Source organism: Syngnathus scovelli, chromosome 12 (genome assembly GCF_024217435.2).
Source record: "Syngnathus scovelli strain Florida chromosome 12, RoL_Ssco_1.2, whole genome shotgun sequence".
Taxonomy (NCBI): Eukaryota; Metazoa; Chordata; class Actinopteri; order Syngnathiformes; family Syngnathidae; genus Syngnathus; species Syngnathus scovelli.
This window is the reverse complement of record NC_090858.1, coordinates 6,105,056-6,125,146: the sequence shown is the minus strand read 5'-3', so window position 1 is coordinate 6,125,146 and position 20,091 is coordinate 6,105,056. Positions and strand designations below refer to the sequence as shown.

At 39.7% G+C, this 20,091-nt stretch overlaps 2 long non-coding RNA genes across 2 annotated transcripts in view; one reads left to right on the top strand and one right to left on the bottom strand.

Moving 5' to 3' along the window:
* LOC125978243 (uncharacterized) overlaps positions 1 to 20,091 on the bottom strand; it is a 43,251-nt gene that overhangs the window by 4,301 nt on the left and 18,859 nt on the right. The window lies entirely within an intron of this gene.
* Positions 17,886 to 20,091, top strand: part of LOC125978244 (uncharacterized) — an 86,576-nt gene continuing 84,370 nt past the window's right edge. Inside the window, exon 1 of the long non-coding RNA XR_007484967.2 lies at positions 17,886 to 18,117. This is a non-coding gene — a long non-coding RNA (uncharacterized lncRNA). The remainder of the gene's footprint in view (positions 18,118 to 20,091) is intronic.

Genomic DNA, 20,091 nt, shown 5'->3' with positions numbered 1-20,091 from the left:
TCATAACTACTCGGAATGAGAGGCCGTGTTAGTCGTGAGTTGCCGGAACGATGATCGAGGCCAGATGTTCCGTGATTCACGGGGCTGCTGGCCAGGATGGGATTGTCATGCTCTTCACCGCTTTGACTACAATCAGTCACAGAGATGGTCTTCTTTTGTAGCTACCAATGGACGCCAATACCAAAATTCATTTAAATTGAAATAAATTAGCTCATTTATTATATTCATTGACAAAATAAATACCAGGGACATTTTGACGATAGTTATACTTCCTGTTGGTTTTATAATCTTAAAATACGCTTTCGGTTTTGTTTTATTTTTTTAAAGAAACAATTTTGTGATTTTATTTCAATAGCAAAAATGTTTTTTGCAATTTTTGTTTTACTCATTTGATTAGGTCAACTATAGTCACCTTGATAAGCGAGTATGGTAATCCCGTGTATTTTACTGAGTGGTGAGTGTTTGCGCACGGCCAAAATGTTGATTTTTCATCAGGGTTCGTCAAAGTTTGCAAACAATCGCTAAGACGTTCACCATACGTTTTTTTGATGCCAGTGCGTCAAAATGTCCCATCATAAAAAAAGCTTGGGGACTGCTGCACAAGTGGGAACTGAAAGAAAAACGTCCATATGATTATACTGGTAAATATAAACTAAAGATTTATGAAGCCCCCTCTGGCTCAAAGAGGTAAAGAGTTCAGGTCACCTTTGAGGTTTGACCTGCATCTGGTGGAGGCTTTAAGCTCCTATTCCCAGATGCATTGTATGTGCGTGCGCTCGGGCAGAGGAAGAGGGCTGTTGTTAGTTCTGCTAGTTCTAGATGCTGTGTTGTAACTCACATCCATATTTCATATCTGCAGCTTTCAAACAAAAGGCTGTGTTGATATAATCTGCCGGCCAGTCAGAGGAAATGAGTGTTTGTATGCTCACAAACCATGTTTCTGTTTTTCTCTTGGTGTGATCCTGTTTTTCCATTAAGATCATTAAAGTGTCCTGCTTCATTTCTTAGCAGAACCACATCTATTTGTTCAAGACTTCATTGGGAGAAGTCAAATCATGCCCTGCCATTCAATGGTAGACTTCCATTTGGTTCTATTTAACTTGGTCCTTAGAGACTTTAGTAGGATTTGAGCTCTTTAATAAATGTAATTTCCATTTGGGGAACAAAAAGTTATGTGGAGAATGAATTCATTCTTTCTCATGAAAAATGTGAATTGCAAATTTGGGGTAAGATAAATTCATTTCGTTTAAAATATGCTATTTTTACTCTGTTTGACAACGTGTTTATGGAAAGCACATTAGGATGTCCTTTTGTGAGCCAATCAACATGAAAGCCTTTAACTTGCAGATAAGCTTCTCCTCAGCCTGCCCTTAATGAATTTAAGAATTGAAAATGAGCGTTCACAGGTACCTGGGTTACTGTTGGGATCAGTAAATCCTTGCATGCAAGACGATACGCATCTGCGAGCAAGCTGAATCGGAGAGCTTGAAAGCAACGCCGGGGTAGTCGTTCAACTGGCAAATTTAATCAGGCGTTTGAGGAAAAAATACCACCGCAATACCATTAACATTCATACTTCCATACTGCTAAATGAATAAATCAATTCATTTCATTCTTAGGTATATATGCAATTGTAATCATTATTGTCAAACACAATATATGTGTACTGAAATTTACTGTATTTTTATTCTTTATTTTATTATGTTTTGTTGCATAACATACTGCACTGCACCATCGACTACAATTATTATCAATGGCGTGCTAAACTAGTGGCAATTAGTGTGAAAGAAAGCTGAAAAGTAGAATGTTGGTGAAAATGTCAACTCCTCCCCTGTTCTTTGGGGAAGGGGAAAACGTTGTGAAATATTTGTTGATGTGGCTTAGTTCAATAACAAACACAGACCTCTTCCATCTGCTGCCAAGGGCTGTTAAGATAATAATAATCTTACAACATGGTGCATATGGAGAAAACATTTGGATGCTTCGCTAAGGCAGTAAAGGAAAATCTGATTTAACAAAATCTCACCTCTGTCAGAGTTAACTAGCTTTAAGTTCACCGATGTTGGGACAAAAGGATCGAAACCTCTGTTCTACTTTATATCCCATAGATCGTCTTGAGGTCAGGGCTCTAAAGTTCTTCCACGCCAAACTCGTCGAACTTTTGCAAGATCTGCTCAGGCCCTCTCTCTAGCTTCAGCAGGCCTGGTCATCCATCAATGCCCCCCTTTAAGGGAAGGTGGAGTAAAAGAGCAGCACAGACCACCTTTATCCACCACTCTCAGGACACTCATTCATGCTCTTGCGAAGGAGAGCTACAGTATGTGTAAGTGTGTGTGTGTACACTAACTCAAATACTATTGGGGAGTGAGAAAACACACCTCCTGCACTCAATTGCAGACTCTCTATGTGTGTCTTGTGTATCCCCTATTAAAGTATACTCACTAATTGCAGTGCTTCTTGTAAATACAGCACACTTTTATATCACAATCTTTATTTGAGGCAGTTGAGAGGTTGAATGTTGGCTCTGGTTCTTCTGTATGGACTACGTTCTTCTCGTCTTTGGGAAGACTTGAAATTGTCTATACGTTAAGTGTGAGTGTGTGAATGGTTGTTTGTCTACACATGTCCTGCAATTGGCTCAGATGAACCCGACGTCTCGTTGCTCATACGATCTCCATTTTGATTCTCACGATGTAAATTACTTGTTTACACAGAGCGAGGATTTGTCATCATCATCATCATGCAAGATATTGCTCGGCAACAGGGTCAACAGCAATTTCTGCATGTCGAAACAATGATGAGTATCAAGACGAAAGGGTGAGTCATTAGGCCTCGAGCGGTTTGACTGCTTAACTTGAATCACATCACATCCAGTCATTACTCGTCACCCTCCTTTGTTTTGTTTGTGTGCGTCACAACAGCTAACACACTCTGACTTTATGTAACGTTGGTTTCCGGGAGAAACACTCTTTTAACCATATTCAGTTGACAGGAGGTCTTTCCAAGTCACAAGTGTCTCATCAGAGCAATGACATGAGAGAAGGAACAATGTTTTCACTGTTTTTCCTTCCCAAATGTGTGACCCAAGATTCTCAGTATACAGAAAGCCGTGTATTCACTTAAGTAGGGCATTCCAACTTTTTCAGCTTCAAGGCCTCAAATTAAAAAAACATGTCCTTATAACACAAACATTGGATATCGTTTTACAAATCTTACCTCATTTATTGATAGAGAAAAAAAAATTGCCATTGAAAGTAAAACAAAACCTTTGTACCATACTAGCAAAATTCACCATTATGTCACAGTTTGGTTGGAGTTGTTCCTAGAAAATTACAGAAAAATACAAGAAGTGTTTTTTGAACGTAGCAAAAAAAAAAAAAGAAGCTATGACTACAATACGGCCCGGGAAAATAATGAGTTTGACACCCCTGGTGTACGCCTTAGCCGTCACCTCCATATGAAGTCAGGATTTGCCTGCGGCTGGCTCTCTGCTTCGTTTCCGCTTGCAACACTGACCTACATTCTCTCTTAAAGATTACCTGCTGGTGTGTTGCACGTATGTAACATGATAAGACGTGCAGGTGGTCACGTCAATGCTGAAGTTCAATGAAACCACTCTTCTATCCAACTGGGCCTCATATTTAAACACACCAAATGTAGGTTTGAGGATTGACTTGCAGACAGTCACAAGAAGGAATCACACGATATCACTTAGGACAACTCTGTGTTTCTGTACGTTTAGGTTTTTGACAAATGGCGCTGGCCTCTCCCAGAGCAATTTACTGGTTGTTGCATAATAATGATAAATGCGACCGAGACGTGGGCTGGTAAATATTTCAAGTAAAGGGACGATGGACAACTTGCTTGCCAGAGGAGAAAAAACAGCAATGACAAAAAGAAAAAAAAAATCACATACATTCAGTGCACACGAATATGAGGTACACTCGATTGCTCAGGATGAGTTAAATCGAACAAAACATGCCTTTTTATTTGTTTGGTGGGCTCGCTGTCATATCCATAGTGACCCTGTTTGATTATATTGGAGGACCAGCCAGGACACTTCTCCTTGTGTTAACATTAACATCATTGCTGATGGTACTGTTTAAAGTACATACGCAGGATTGTAAAAACATATCATGGACTAAATGGATCACGATGTTTACATCAGTGATCATGTTATATATCAGTCAACATTTGTTAGTCTTATGCATACTTCACTATCAACTTTTGACTCCGTTCCAAATCCATACTGTACATGTTTCCGCTCTCATTGTCTTTCAACGGTGGCTTGAGCAGAATTAAACTTTGCACCTGTTGCTTGAGCTCTGCTAGCTATCTCTTACAAGTGTGAAACACATTCTTACTATTAGATGAAGGGAGTCAGAATGTTGTTTAACTTGCTCATTCTCGCTCCTGGGTGCACACGGAGCACTCTCAGGCCCATCCAATAAAACACGGTGTGATTGTATGACTCCTGGCTACTGACGACTGCTTTCCACATGACCAAATAGTGTTCATTCCTCCAAATGGTAAACACGACCCCCACAGTAAAGGCTGCTATGTATGCATGTGCAGGCACAAGGCACATAACCTGGTGAGTCATAGACGGTTGAAGGCATAACTGTGTTTGTGTGTGGGTGTGTGTGCGCTAATGATTGGTGTAGGATTAACCCGCCCAGTTGACCTACACGGTCAGGTAAGGAACAGCTGGAGGGGAGACCTAAACATCTGTTAGTCGCGTCAAGCGCACACTTAAAACTCGGGACACAAAGACGTCGATCATCACCTGTGGAAAACAGAAGTCACCGTCGTGCTCACCTAGCTTATTTACAAATAACTTTGTACTTTTCTACTAATTGTACTTTTGTAGCGTTGTTGTGTAAATCCAAAAATTTGAATTTGGTGTCAGTTTTTAACGGCCAATATGTGCACAGCCCAAGGTCCCTGTGATTCATTGTTTTATGGATATGAGATTTGACATTTTTATGGACGTTAACGGGCACAGCAAGCGTTTATATTTCTTGTGCATGCTATCGGATAGACATGTTTATGTTTTATGTGATAGACAGACAGAAATTCACATAATAACATTCTCAATCTATGTCAAACTGGGGCTGTCCTATATATGCACGTGTGTGCACACCAGTCAGCATGACCTGAGTGTTAATCTCAGACGACCCGCCTGCCCCCAACACAACCATTCCATACAAGTGCAAGAGCAGCTGAGGTCTCCGGGTTGAAACCATATCTGCTCTCGGTCTATGATACGGCTATTTGCCCCAGTGTTTGACTTCTGCTAGGAATGAGTGAATAATCTTTATTGTTGAAGTTTCACATCAGAATAATAGAGACCTGTCATGCATCCGCATAACCGGTACCCTGGACAGCTCATCTCTCCTGCCCCTCCCATTCCGTCAGCAGCATTTACGCCGATTGCCCGCACCTATGGTTGATTTCCACACCTGCTCCCAGCTCGTTAGCCGGCCTATATAAACCCCGTACACCCAGCCCTCTGTTTCCTTTCTTTCTGTTGTCCTACCTGTTGTCTTGCTATGTCGCTATCTGTCATGCTACCTGTGTTGCTCCCTGTTGTCCAGCTTTCCCCTTTCCCCCTATCCATGCTGCACATCGTCGCCCTGCCTTTTTGAAAAAAATACTAGTTACTGCAACTATTAACAAATTTGAGGATGTTACACATCCACAAAAGCTGAACCAATTTATTTGTTGCAAAATTTGATGCATCATTCTCTGTTACTTCGCGAAGTCACCTTACAGCTAATAAAATAATGGTCTTTCAATTTAATTAGCATTATTATGCTCTATGTACTCAAGTCAACTGCGAGAGGCCCCAGTTCACCCGTGATTCGAATGCAGATAAGGAAATGTGTGATATAATTGGAATTATCTACAGTGGCATTGAAACATGGATGGGGAGTTTCAACCAGTTTGTTGGATTTAGCAAACATGTTTGCATACAAACAGAGGGCCTTTGTTATTTCTCAATTCAAGATCCCTCCTTATTGTATGGAGTAAATGAGATTTGATTAGATAACAAAAACACAAAGTGGCCAGTCACGTTGAAGCAAGCAGAAAAAAGTAGCAGAGCATGACGTGTAGTGTGTGCATACGAAAGCGCTAGAAATGGGATATGGCATTAAACGAATGCTCCATGCCTGCAGGGGCACATGTGAAAGCTGAGCGAAATCAATGATGAACGTTTCATTTCAACCCTTTCTCTAAATTTGAGCACTTCAAATTGAATTTACCAAAGAAACAACTCATGACACTGTAAGTGCAAGAAAAAAAACATTCAAATAACGTCAGAACAAATCTAATTTCTAAAGGCGCTCATAGATTGTCTTCATTTGAACTATTTATTGCTGTCAATTGAATTATATAAGCTTTTTTTTCCTTTATTGGTCCCAGACCCAACATCAGACGATTGTGTGTTGCGTATATTTGTACAAAAGCGGACGTATGCTAAAAAGTCATTTTGTTGAGTGTATTTTTGAGCAAGATTTGAAAAGATGCATGCATCACATGTGCAAGCCATCCATCCTGATTTCAGAGTCTCTGAAAACAACTCTGTCTCTTCAGTCTTTATCAGTTCATCAAAAGCGAGGGAACACATGGCTCTCCCTCTAATGCTTTGTTTTTCAAATCTGATTTCATTTTGGGCCTCTCCATTTACCATTCAGGCCGCTTATAATGTGCTTCCAATTGACTTGAACTTGAGACTAATCTGTCACTAATTTGTCATTTGTTGTTGTTTTACTTAAGTAGTGAATCATGCGTCGCCTGTTTCGACTCACAAACCACCAAGGAGTTCTTTTTCCAAAGACATTGAAGTCATATTTTGATTTTCTTTTTAACTCTGTGTTTTCAGTTCCACTAGTCATTGATGGATGTTTTCAGTAGCAAGCTAGAAGTTTAGGGTGGATAGCTTGCAGTTTGAGAGCCTGCTATTATTTTTTATGTATATTTATTTCAGGATATGTTTCTGTTGTTTACATATCACAAGTCATTCAAATGACCATTTTTGTTGGTTACGGTCAAGCTCGTGTGTGAGACGATGCGTGTTTGCTACGTGTGGTTTTCCACTGGCTGCGTAGAATGTTTTTCAGCCTACATCCCCGTCATTAAAGCCAAATCAGAATCACGGATACATACATGGCGTGGCTAGTGGAGATTTCCTTTGAATGAAGTTACTAGCAACTTTGCAGAGACAAAAAGACGTCCGGTAATGACAGAGCTGCTGCTTTAGTAATCACGAGCCTGTGACACAGTGCTGGTTCTGGGTGAGGGTGAGGCGGGGCTCCCCGTAGTTCCTCCTTAAATATGTGCTTTTAGAGTCAGTATATATTTTTGAAGTGTGAAGCGACATCTGTTTTGTAGCATTTGCCTGAACGCCCATAGACAGCAAAATGAATCGTCTTATTGTCATTCTATCTCCTTTGCTGATCATTATGCTAAGTCTCAGCTGCAAAAATCCCCTTCAAGGGAAAATAACATGACAGAGAGTGAGAGTAACGCTTGAATGGGTTTAGGGTTACTGAAGTGACGGAGTCAGTCTCAGCAGGTGGCAAGGAGTGTGTGGTTATATATGTGGAGGGGATCAACGGTTGCTTGCCGGGATTCCTCTGTTGCTCTTCTGCTGAGCTGTCTGGCTGGAAATAGGTGTGTTTGTGCAAATGCGTGTGTGCACATGTGAAATTTACTACTCCATAGCCGCATTCTTCAGCTTTAACTGTGTAACATGGCGCAGCAAAGTCCTCTTTAGTATGCATAGTGGGTTCAGCCTGGAGAGGAGTGAGCTTCTAGGGTAAAGGTTGGTAGACCCCATCGACCTTTGAATAAGATTTTTTATTCACTATACCACTGTCAATCTGGGGTTTTGAAAAACGCATTCACAAAATATAACCATGTAAACACTAGAACGAAAGAATCATTTTGTATTTGTAAAATGTATCTTATTTATGTATTTATTTATTTTTTATTTATTTATTTATTTATTTATTTATTGGAATTAGATGTATTTGTAAAATGTATTGAAGTTGCACCACTAATGATAGATTATTTAGGCATGCGTTGCAGTACAGTGGAAACTAAAGACAAAAGTTCTCTAATGTCAGATGTTCACTACTACGAGTTGATTTAGTAACACTCGACTCAACCCCTACAACACATCTCAATTCACTGGAAAACATCCAAATCAAACATCTCGCCATTCAACTTTACCACCAAGCTGGTCAAGAAGGATTTTCTTCCTCCAGACTCTAGCCCACTAGGCTATGCCTTTTTATGCTTATTCAACAAAAAGCTTAATTACAGCTTGTTGTTTCCCTCCCCGCAGACTTACTGTTGCTTGGATTGCACATGACCAGCTTGGTCCAGTGGCATGGGGTGATTGAGTTCACTACGAGTGCTTGTGTATGCACGTTAAGCGAGTCAGACAAAAGAAAGAGAGTGAGAGACGTGAAGAGGGAGAGATTGACGGGACAACTTGGGTCGACTGACCGCAGAGCATTCTCCCTGCAAACCTCATGTCCCACAGCTGATCGTGGCACATGGTATTTAGTTTACCTCAGTGAGCACACGTTGGGACACACATGCCCACACACATACGTACCCTGCAAAAACACAACTTTTTCAGAGATTGTATTACAGACTTTCCTTATTCTCATGCTAACACGCACACACACACACACAGACAGACACAGATACTGTGTCAGGCTGTCCTGGGGGAATGTGGCAGTTCAAGTCAAATGACATAGGACTTTGTCACACACGATATTGCAGCATGGAAGTGGGTCAGTGAGTATTTGCAAAGCGTCGTGTGTGGAAAGCAGATGGGTGGAGTCACACAAACCAGGACACTCAAGACCTTGTAATGAGGACATGTAGCTTCAAGGGCCATTGACATAACATATTGGATTACTAATATGCAGTTGTGTATTAATAAAGTAACATAAAAATAGTGTAATATCATTCAAAAGGCAAATGATCACACAATCACCATGGGAAAATGGTTTCTGTCTTTTGTTTTTGTATTTTGGTTAATAATGGGCTCGTAGTTTGAGACTGTTGTGACACATGGCCAAACAACACAGGACAAACCAGGATGGTTTTGTTGCAATAAGCAATACAAAGCATTTTTATTTGCTACTGGAGTTTCAGCAGCTTACAGTTATTTGACTAGAGTTTATGATTCCACTGATGATGATCCTATTTAAAACACTATCGCTGCTCTGCTGACATTTTTATTTGATGGCAGTTTGACAATTTGGTCTAAAGCGATATAGAAGTCTTAAGTGTGCAATGATTAACTTGATGTTGATGGTTGTATGGCCAAATGACTGCCATATAAAAACATTGCCACATGATAAAGACACACAGATGCACACAAGCTCCAGCAGGTCAAATATATTGCAGCCTTTCTCTCAATTGGCCTTCGCCATTGCGTTGACATGGCTACCGCCAACGTCACGGCCACCTCTCTGTCCTGCTGCTTGTGCTAATTAATCATTAGACTGTGGGAAAAACAAGAGAGACAAACATACTGACATGAGGAGAATGGGCTTTGGTATTGTGTTCATTTATATCAGCCAAATATCGGACTTCCAAAGGGAGAATGCATGACTTGTTTTAGTTTCTCCTCCGCATGATTTTGAAAGTTGAATATTGTTGATCAATATTTTTTCAGCACAGTTCAACAGACCTAATTTTTCCCCAACATGGACAACTTCTATGAGGGTTAATACCACCACCTTTGTTTCCATTTGAAGATCAAGCAGTGTGCTAGCTCGGTGGCTGTTTTTCAATATTGTTACTTTTCTGCATTCTTTGAGCAGAAAGGTAAAAATAAGAATAATTGAAGTGTGCCAAGGAAGCATCACTTTGTGACTTTTGTTCTATCGTCAAGAATGCAAAGAGGAATTACAGCCACTCAGGAGGTTGCCCTATGACCTCCAAATTGAATTAGCTAACATGAGTTGTCTGACAGACTTTTATTATAATCACGCACTCCTGTGTGGGGGTTATCATTTCATGTAACAGCGAAAATGAAATTCAGTCTCAAGCCATTCTCCAAAATGTTGTCATGATATGTTAAGACTTTCCACTTTATAATCAAACACACCTTGAATCATGTGACTTACACAAGTCTGTCAGAGACCAAACAAAATAATCATCTGTAAGATCGTCCCACTGCTTTTATATTGAGTTTAAATATTAATCTCATGACACAGGGATCCTTTTTCATGCTGGCTCGGTAAAGCTTCTGAAGGCTCCGTCTGACGTGATTTTATATGACGGGCAGCTGACTATCTGCATTGCGCGGCATGTGTGACACACACTTTATTGCAACTCAATCCATGTCCTTGTGACTTCCTTGTCTGTTTGTCTTACATGACAAGTCCCCTGAGCCATAGACAAACAGGTTTTTATGTGCCATGCGATACGAGTTTGGTTTATTCTCAACAATATCTCCTCTATAATCTTATTATCTCACCAATATTCTCATGTGAATATTCTCATCTTGATTTATTCTCATTTTGGGAACTAGACATTACGAGAACTCCCGATCTTATACCGATCCTATTTGTTTTGTCATGCTAAAAGTTGTTACTATTACGTTCATTTAATTAACACCACATTAATTCTACAACTGCTCACGTGGCGATTTGCAACCCAAAATAAAAGTGTTAGGGTTTTAGTTGACGTGATTCTGCTGATAAAGGCAATGATGTTGACCTTGTTACCAAAACTATCTTGTTGATTTAAAATCTCATTGTTGAAGACCGTCAGAGTGTTTTAAATCCCAAACGAGCCACAGTGACAAACACGGACCGGTGTGCTGAATAGGGTCACTGAGATCAAACTGATCAAATGTCAGCCGGCACCCCTCCATGACGCAGCAGCGACAAGGCATACAGCATTCATCACCATCTGCCGCAATACTCAGAGCAGTGCATATGAACGAACTCAAACTAGGGTGGGATGAGGTCAGCGCGTGTGAGCTCAAAGGAAACATTGCAAATATAAAAAAGGGAATCGTTTTTCTTTTGTTTAAAAATGGGGCTAATGGTCAACATTGAATTATTCATGTCAATTTTAAAGCCCATGCTAATTGGATGATGATGATGAAATGTTTACACATCAGGCCTACCCTGAAAAGGCAGTGACATTACAGGGGAAAGATATTTCTCGCACACACACACACGGGGTGATCCCCCAACCACCGAATGAGTGTGTGAGGCAGTGCAAAGGTGAGTGACAGGCACAAACACACTAACTAAACACTGGCAATCTTGTGCGTATGTGGGCAATGGGGGAATTCTAGCCCTCCCTCCCTTTTCTCTCTGCCCAAGTGTGTTTTTGGAGGCATCCAAATGTGTGCTGGCGTGGGTATGTGTCAGAATCTTGCTGACAGCATTGTCGTGGCTGTGATGTGGACAGTTGAAGCTGTTGACAGTTCACCATCTTGCCGGGGGGGCACAAACACTCCTATCTACGCTTCTTGACAGGACATGTCAAGCAAATGTCTGACTCTCCTCGAAATCTTCAATGGATTTAGTATTTAGTCAATTTTTCTCGAGGTTTTAACATTCCATCAAGCTGCTTTTGATGAGAAGTATTTAATGATAGGGAAAAGGTACATTGTGTTGTTACATAGTAAGTGGTAAATGTATACTGTCCACCTGTCTATGTTTATACATTTATGGATCCCAATGTGATGACTGTGAGTTGTTAAGTGTGTCAGCAAACAACAGGATGAACTTTATTCAGAGACACACCAAAAGTGTTTCCAATAAATGAAGATTCACCTGGATGTACAAAAAAATTTAAAAACAAATTTGCAAAACATTGCATTTTTTTTCCTTTGTTTTACACAACGTCCCAACTCTGTAAAACAGTAACTCAAGCAAATGGCGTAATGTGTGTGCAGTACACAGGAGTTTTTTTTTTTTTTTTTTTTTTTTTTCACCAGAAGTCTGTGGCCATCTGGATTGACGATTGACTGTGTTATATTTGCTAATGATCTACAGCTCAGGGGAAACTATTACTAACATTCCTGAATGAGAATCTAAATAATGTTACTTATCCTACCAGTAACGTATTCAAACACACATATCAAAATAAGGTTCTTTATACAATAACTGGATCCTCAACTGACTTTTATTCATTATATACACACACATATTCCACACATTTTTCTAAAATTCTATTGGCCTTGCAAAATCAATGAAAATCTAGTAAAACAACTGGTAGTGAAGGAGTTGCTCCAGTGAAAATAGCTCAAATTAAATGAATTGCATAAAATAATGAGGAAAATAGAAAGGAAAAAAAAATACCCGCAAAATTGCTGACATTTTGCTCAGTCATTGGATTGAGGTTTCTTGCATTTCTTTTTTTTCCTGGACGGAATAAAGATTGCAAAGGACATCCAAGGACAAATTCCAATATGGACACTCCCAGACGCACCATCATCGGAAAACGAAAGGAGAACGGGATGCAGAAACAAGCCATTTGACAGGAGAAAAAGAAACACGGATCATAACATTGATTCAAAATTCATTTGATTCAAAATAAGAAAAAATGCTTAAGTCATACAAACATTATGAGAATGTGCACGAATGAGGACAAACACTTTGGTCTTTGTCACCTTGGCCCTGGTAGCCGACACTCCTTGAAGAGAACACTACTAAGTATGATGTCATAGAGTGCCTGGGCAGTGAAACGAGATGCATAATGTACAAACTGTTTCATCTCAAGGACACTGTTCGATCATTTACAGAAAGCTTAATGTGTGATTTTGCTTTTCAAGTACACAAATGCTGCCAGTAAAACCAATTTGGGTCATCGGCAGGTCAAGGGTTATAAAAGCAACCAAAAAGGGGAAGAGGTGAAGCATAGAGGGAGGAAATGAGAATAACAGAGCGATGAGTAACACAAGACAAAATACGCTCATTTTCAATGTGGGAATCCAGGGGAGAAGGTGATGGAATGTGTGATGGTCTGATTGCCATTCATGGCCACTCTTGTGATTTGGAATTTTGAGCATGAATAATAACAATAAAAAAGGTACAGTATTGCAACTACAGATGTGACATGTTGACTTAAAAAGGATACAGCTAACTAAACAACACCAAAAGGCAAAATGGAAGTAAAAGTGCAGCTCTGCTCTAAAAATAGTTGCCTCAAAGTCCAAACCAGATGCAGGACCAGACACACTCATGCATACCACACGCACACACAGGCATCTGTGAGTTGGAGCAAGGTTGAGGATTGATGGATGAACTGGTGATGTGCATTTGAGAAGGGTTAACTTTAGCTTAGATACAGATAGAACTAGAAACATACACTCACGTGTGTTTGGAGCTTTCAGTGAGCGAAAGTGTGAAGTCATTGCTATTTACAAGACTTGATCATAACTTAGGTCCAACACACAAATATAGAGTATGTCTAGACCTAGCTATTTTTATACACATTTAACCGGAGGGCTGTGGGTACGGGGGTTTAAAAATAATTAATTGCACACCGCTTATAACTTGGAAGCATCGGATGTTGTCGTCACTGTAAATCAATCAACCTCGGAAATGCATTTCTTTCAATTGCATGAGCATGTGTTGAACTACCAATGAACCTGGGAATGAATGTTGATGCATTGCAATTGCGCTGAGAAAGCGATGTGACTGTGATACGGTTTAACCGTTGAACCATGCATTTGTTGGAATATCCTTCATATCCACTTTAAAGTTTGTGAAGAAGAGCATTTTTAGTTCCGAGTAATAAGACAACTCAGCGCACTGAAAGAATAAATGGGGCCTACTTAATTCATTCATGAAGGCAATATTATAATCATCATCTTTCTGATACGTCTGTTTTCAAAATCAGCGTCCCGTAGTAAGCTATGTGGCGAGCCGGCCACCTAGATTTAAGCTGGGCACAGAAATAGAACCCTAAGTCAAATAAAGAGAGTGACATGTCATGATTTGTGTGGCTCTGACTGCTCTGGAGTCAGAAATATAAATACATTATCCTAAAATAGAAGATTAGCCTATATTTCATTTTTAACCTTCATTGAGTTCTTTTTTGCAATGATTGTAATTCTTCAACCAATTCTAAACCGTTCAACAATATAACCATTCAAAAAATATCTTTGAAACTTTATATTTCAACTCTGCATGTCAACTTGCTTTTCAGAAAGAATAAATATATTCATTAAATATTTGTACATCACACAGACCAGAGAACTAAATTGGAAATATTTCATGTCATCATTATTATGACTTGTTAAATATTATATACACTGAGTTGATGGCTATATTGTTGTAGCATCTCTCTCCTCTGACGTTCTTAAAAGTATAATTCTGAGTACGTAGTTAATGACTTTCTTAAAGCAGCACGCATACATGACTTCGCACGGCCATTCATGCCCTGATTTATAGTAAACACGTTGGCACATTACAGAACACTAGATCAGCCAGAGATGTCATTTCTAAACTTATCTCTGACCCATAGGCTCAAATATAGTCTAGGAAGTGACTTGTGATACTATGCGCGTGTGTGTGTGCATGTGTGTGCATGTGTGTGTGTGTGTGAAACGAAGTGGACATATCTAAAGACAGAAAACAAATGAGCATATGTGCACTCCTGAATCTTCTTCTGCCGTCCAACAAAGTTTTGTCCTCTCTTTCTTTCTTTTTTCTTTTTTTTTTCTCTTGAAAAAAACTCTTGAATCTTTAGACGCACACAGCCACTCCAGTGTACTTTTCCATTTGAGTGTGAAAAAAACAGACAGCACTGTCAAAGAAAAGGAGATGACTCACCTGACCTGCATTTCACACACTCATTGCACTTGCCTGGGAAACAAACATATTGCTGTTATTTTCAACATCGCCATATGTCATCTCCAGAAAAAACACATTATTCAACTTAACTGAGCTTTTAAAGTAGCAGAATAGGAGTACAATATATTAAAGTACATAAGTTACGTATTTTGCAAACCACACCTACACATCATGTGACATATTCAATCATTGTACTTTCCTAAGCATGAGGAACAAGATTAGTTTGCATGCAACCTTTATTATCATATATATATATATATATATATATATATATATATATATCCATCCATCCATCCATTTTCTGAACCGCTTAGTCCCCACGGGGGTCGCGGGCGTGCTGGAGCCTATCCCAGCCGTCATCGGGCAGTAGGCGGGGGACACCCTGAACTGGTTGCCAGCCGATCGCAGGGCACACAGAGACAGACAACCAATCGCACTCACACTCACACCTAGGGACAATTTGGAGACTTCAATCGGCCTACCAAGCATGTTTTTGGAATGTGGGAGGAAACCGGAGTGCCCGGAGAAAACCCACGCGGGCCCGGGGAGAACATGCAAACTCCACACAGGGAGGGCCGGAGGTGGAATCGAACCCGCACCCTCCTAACTGTGAGGCGGACGTGCTACCCAGTGCGCCACCGAGCCGCCTAATATATATATATATATATATATATATATATATATATATATATATATATATATATATATATATATATATATATATATATATATATGGTATAATTTAATTAATGTTAATTATTCTATAATAGTGAAGAGTAGTCTTGACTTGTGCTGTTTGTTGAAACAGCAGTCAGTTTCATCTATGCCCAGAACATCAAGACACAACTCACGTAAGTCGCTCGATTGACTGCACTCATTTCCCTGAGCGCCAAGTGTACTCAAACTCTTGCGCTTGTAATTAACCTTTCGCCCAAGGCTGTCAGATCAAAACCAACGCCAACATTTTTTGTCACTGCTTATTTTTCTTTCATGGAATTATGAGCCACTGTTTTCTATCTCATGCATTCAGACTGGCAAACGCAGTGATCAAATTGGAGTACAATTGAAACCTGATCCACACACGTTGGTACATGTACTGTGTGTGTGTGGTGTACTTCTTTTCCGCAGTACCTAATAAAATTGCTTTTGTCTAACTTGTTGATTCCAGCTCTTGGCTAAAGTAGACCTCATTCTCACAGAGGGAAATATGTAATCGCACACTGATAGGTATGCCGAAACTAATGACGTTGTTAGATCGAGCTGATAATGACAATGAAATCTATTATCCTGATGTCGTATCGGTACAAATGATCTACTTGGCTTGATGTGAGGATGATTTTGTATTTTAACTTGTTTGATTTCCTGCTCCTTGATCGTTTTGCGTCGTACTGTGGAAACTGAATTGCTTCATAGATTTTCTGCTAACTTCTGGATTCACACAGGACTGGTAGTCATTTTTAGATGAAACACTTCAAAACCAAAGTATGTCTGGATGGCTTGTTTTGGTTATCAGAAAGTTTCACTGTAGAATGGGAGTCAGAGCTTTTAGTTATTCGGCTCCTCTCCTGTTTCCTTCCAACAAGTTCAGCCCAGAAGGCTTTTATGACTGATACAGCTAATAAAGGTTGACAGTTAAAGCTGGCTCAGACTTGTCCTTCAGTTTTGTTGCTATGGGCCACTTGTCAGAATTTCCCCCATCGTGGATTGAATAACGCTTCTCTTTTCCAGTAGTGTTGTGCTGTCCTGTTTCTTTTATTGCCTCCAACACAATTCAGCAAAACCAATGTGGTGTTCATAAATTCATTTGTTGCAAAAGAGAGTAAATGTTGGCAAGCAGTACAGATTCATTATAAGATTTATGTTTTTCTCTAGTCAAACCTTTCATAAAACAAATATACTTTATCGGTTTGGCACCTTTCAGGCCCAGTACCTAATGAATCACCTACACTAGTATACTACAAAATTCTTAGAACGTGACAGCAGGAATCTCTCAAACAAGGTCTATATTTTTTTGGGTAATAAATAGCAACATGCTAAGTAGACGGCACATAAATTAGATTTTTTTTTTAAGTCTGAGACTGGTATGACCCTCAATTTATGTATCACAGCTGTCCCAGATATCGACAACCCACCTATAAACCTTTGGAGGAAATCAAGCCAGATAAGGCTTCATTGTTCAAAATGTTACTGCTGACAGCGGAATTAAACCACACTACTTGGTGAAAAGCAAACAGCCCAAAAATCAGCAGCCCATGCACAAACTATGTCAACTGTGGCTACAAATAGATTTTACAGCTTCCAACAGTTTCCATTTCCCAATAAATTTAGCCAATTTCTTCCCTCCCAAAAATGAGCCAAATGCTTTCAACAAAGTGTTTAAAAGCGCAGAGAGCTATATACTTGCTATAATAATTGACTTTGTGTCATCTGAACACTCTTCATTGACAAGCTGCAGCTGAATAAAACAATAAAATAGAATAAATAAATACATTTGTGAGAAACAGGCAGGAACCAAAATATACTTTGACAGGTGTAATAGTAAAGACTGTCACAATATTGCTGTAATTATTAGCGACTCGTATCCTACACTTTGTTTGCATACTATTTGTGTGTGTGGGCATGAGGGTGTGTGCGAGCTCATTTCAGTTCAGACAGGAGTGTTTCCGTCAATCACTTTGCCCCTGTAGCTTGTCTTATGCAACAAGGCACTGCTTTTGTTCACCAACGACCTTATCATCGGGCCTCTGCACTCGATGATGTAATTACCAAACCGTGTGTGTGTGTGTTTGTGTCGATCTGCCTGTTGTATATGCAAAACTAAGAATAAATCATACTGATCACATCCTTCCAACCTATATTTACTACAAAAGTGGTATTTGTGAAAAATCAATCAATGTGAGTTGGCAACGTGAGGTTAATCAATTAATGCCCAACTGCTATTCGCTCATCTCTAAATCATCACAGTGTGAGTGACGCTTTTATGATTCACACACATATTCACACTTTTACAGTTTTTGGGTTCCAAGACGTTTCATTTCTAATTGTCTAACTCTGAAAATAAAGAACGACGAGGACAAACCAACCCCTCTCTTTCTCTACTCATCTTTGCCTTAGTTCGTCCTCGCCGGTGTTTGCCTTTCCCCGGCCTCCATTTGGCGCTTATGCAATGTGGTGGTGAGAATCTGCTGGCTGAATAAACAAGTCTTCATCACAGAGGATTACAAGCTGTCAGACATGACCCACATACTGTGACACCTCTCTGCAGGTAAGTGCTGGGTGGTGAAACCCGCAATCCTTAAACACACACACATACTCTCGCTCTCGCTCTCTCGCTCTCGCTCTCAGCATACATATTCACGCATAATCGTGTGTTCAATACATAAGAGGTTGGCCGGCACAAGGAACCAGGTTTCTGCAGTGTTGCATGTGTTAAACCTGTCTCAAGGCCACAAACAGAACTCCCATTGTTCTCTTTTGTTTTGGCTATGACTCAGCCTCGATAATGCACTGACAATTCAGTTTGTGTTTCGAGAGGCTTGTGATTGGCTATTGTCCTCCTCGCATTTGTCATCTAATGACGGCCACATTTAAGCTGTTTTGAAGCCTTTAATTGCCCCAAAGAGGGATACTTATAGTTTGAGGACAGATTTCAAGCATCTTGGGGGTTTTCCTCCTTGTGTTATGCTCTGGGCTAGTTGGGGGTTAGGTGCCTTGCTCAAGGAATCTAGGACTGTCAAAGGGCATAGACACATAATGGAAAAAAAATATCGTTTTCAAAAATCAACATGTTCCTCCAGTTATTTATAGTTGCCCATTATTGTAACAATAACAATCCAAATATTTCCCATGCTAGGGTCATTACGTATTTTATACAAATATACATATATCTGCAAAAATTCACAAGGAAGTGCAATCAGTCATTTGGTTAAACACAACTATAGCATTCTATTTAAAAGGAACAACATTCCTTTTATGAAAAATCATCATTTTACGGATTTCTTTGAATTAAAACCTGAGTTCCTAACAATGTAAACGTGAAACGTGAGTCATAACACTGCAAAAGACTGTCCAGGAAATGGGATGAGTGGTTTGGCAGCGTTTCGAAACCACAGCGTTTACATAAACACTTATCTGTGTGTATTCCTTTTTTAATCTCTGACTCATATCTTCATTTATCATGATCCTATTGCTAAAATCTGTGAGCCTAATGCAACGTATGTTCAGAGCAAGCAATCAAAGCAATTGTGTCATGTACTGAATGGACAAGCCAGAAGAGTCAGCCTGCTATTTGTGTGATCACATTCCGGGACTTTTCTAATCTGACAACAATTTTTGTTTGGCTTTATGCGGCGATGATGTCAAATACTAAAAAAAGGTACATTTGACCATTGCGAATGCTTGAAGTGTTATCAAAGGAATCGAGAGAGATTTCTTCTGGCAAGTCCTCAGACAAACTCTGGTCAAAAAAGCGCAAGTGATTCATCCCCATGACCAAATCTGTCTCCCCTAAACTTGTTTTGCTGTTAGAAACCACCCAATTTCTTTTTCCTGTTCTTTCGTCTTAGTGATGTTGTCAGAACAAGATGGTCTTTAATCATGAGGAATTTATAGGGCATGAAAATGTACAGCATTAATTTTAACAGCAACCAGCTTCTTATTAAAACATTATCTGCAAGTTGTTTTTTTCCCCTCCACAAAACTAGCTTGTTGTCATGGAAATTTACATTCATGTCATGATGTCTTTAACAGTACAAAGTGTATCCATGGAAAAGTCACAACATCAGGACACTCGAATGATAATAAATGTCACAGCCAGCGTGGGCAGAGACATCTTGATTTTTTTCACAATTTTGAAGCGTGATTGCGTACTTGCCAATTTATCCAATCAATCAAATTTGCCAGGGTCAACTTAAAAAGACATTTACTTTGCAAGAACTTTAAAATGAAGTCAAAATTTCAAGAAATGTTAGCTATAGCCGCAACAGTGAAGATTTAGTTTAAAAAACTCAAACGAATGATACATCAATGATAGTGAATAAGAAATTAAAACTGTGAGTGTTGCAAAAAAGCATATCGTAAGATTGCTGCACGTGTGCTTTGCAGGAGCAGGTGTCGGAGTGCGTCATCACAGGAACTCTTCCCATAGCACGAGTGGACACACACACAAACACACACACACACACACACGCACACAGAGCTGAGTGCTGTTATTGTTCGCCATGCCGTGTTGTGCCATGAC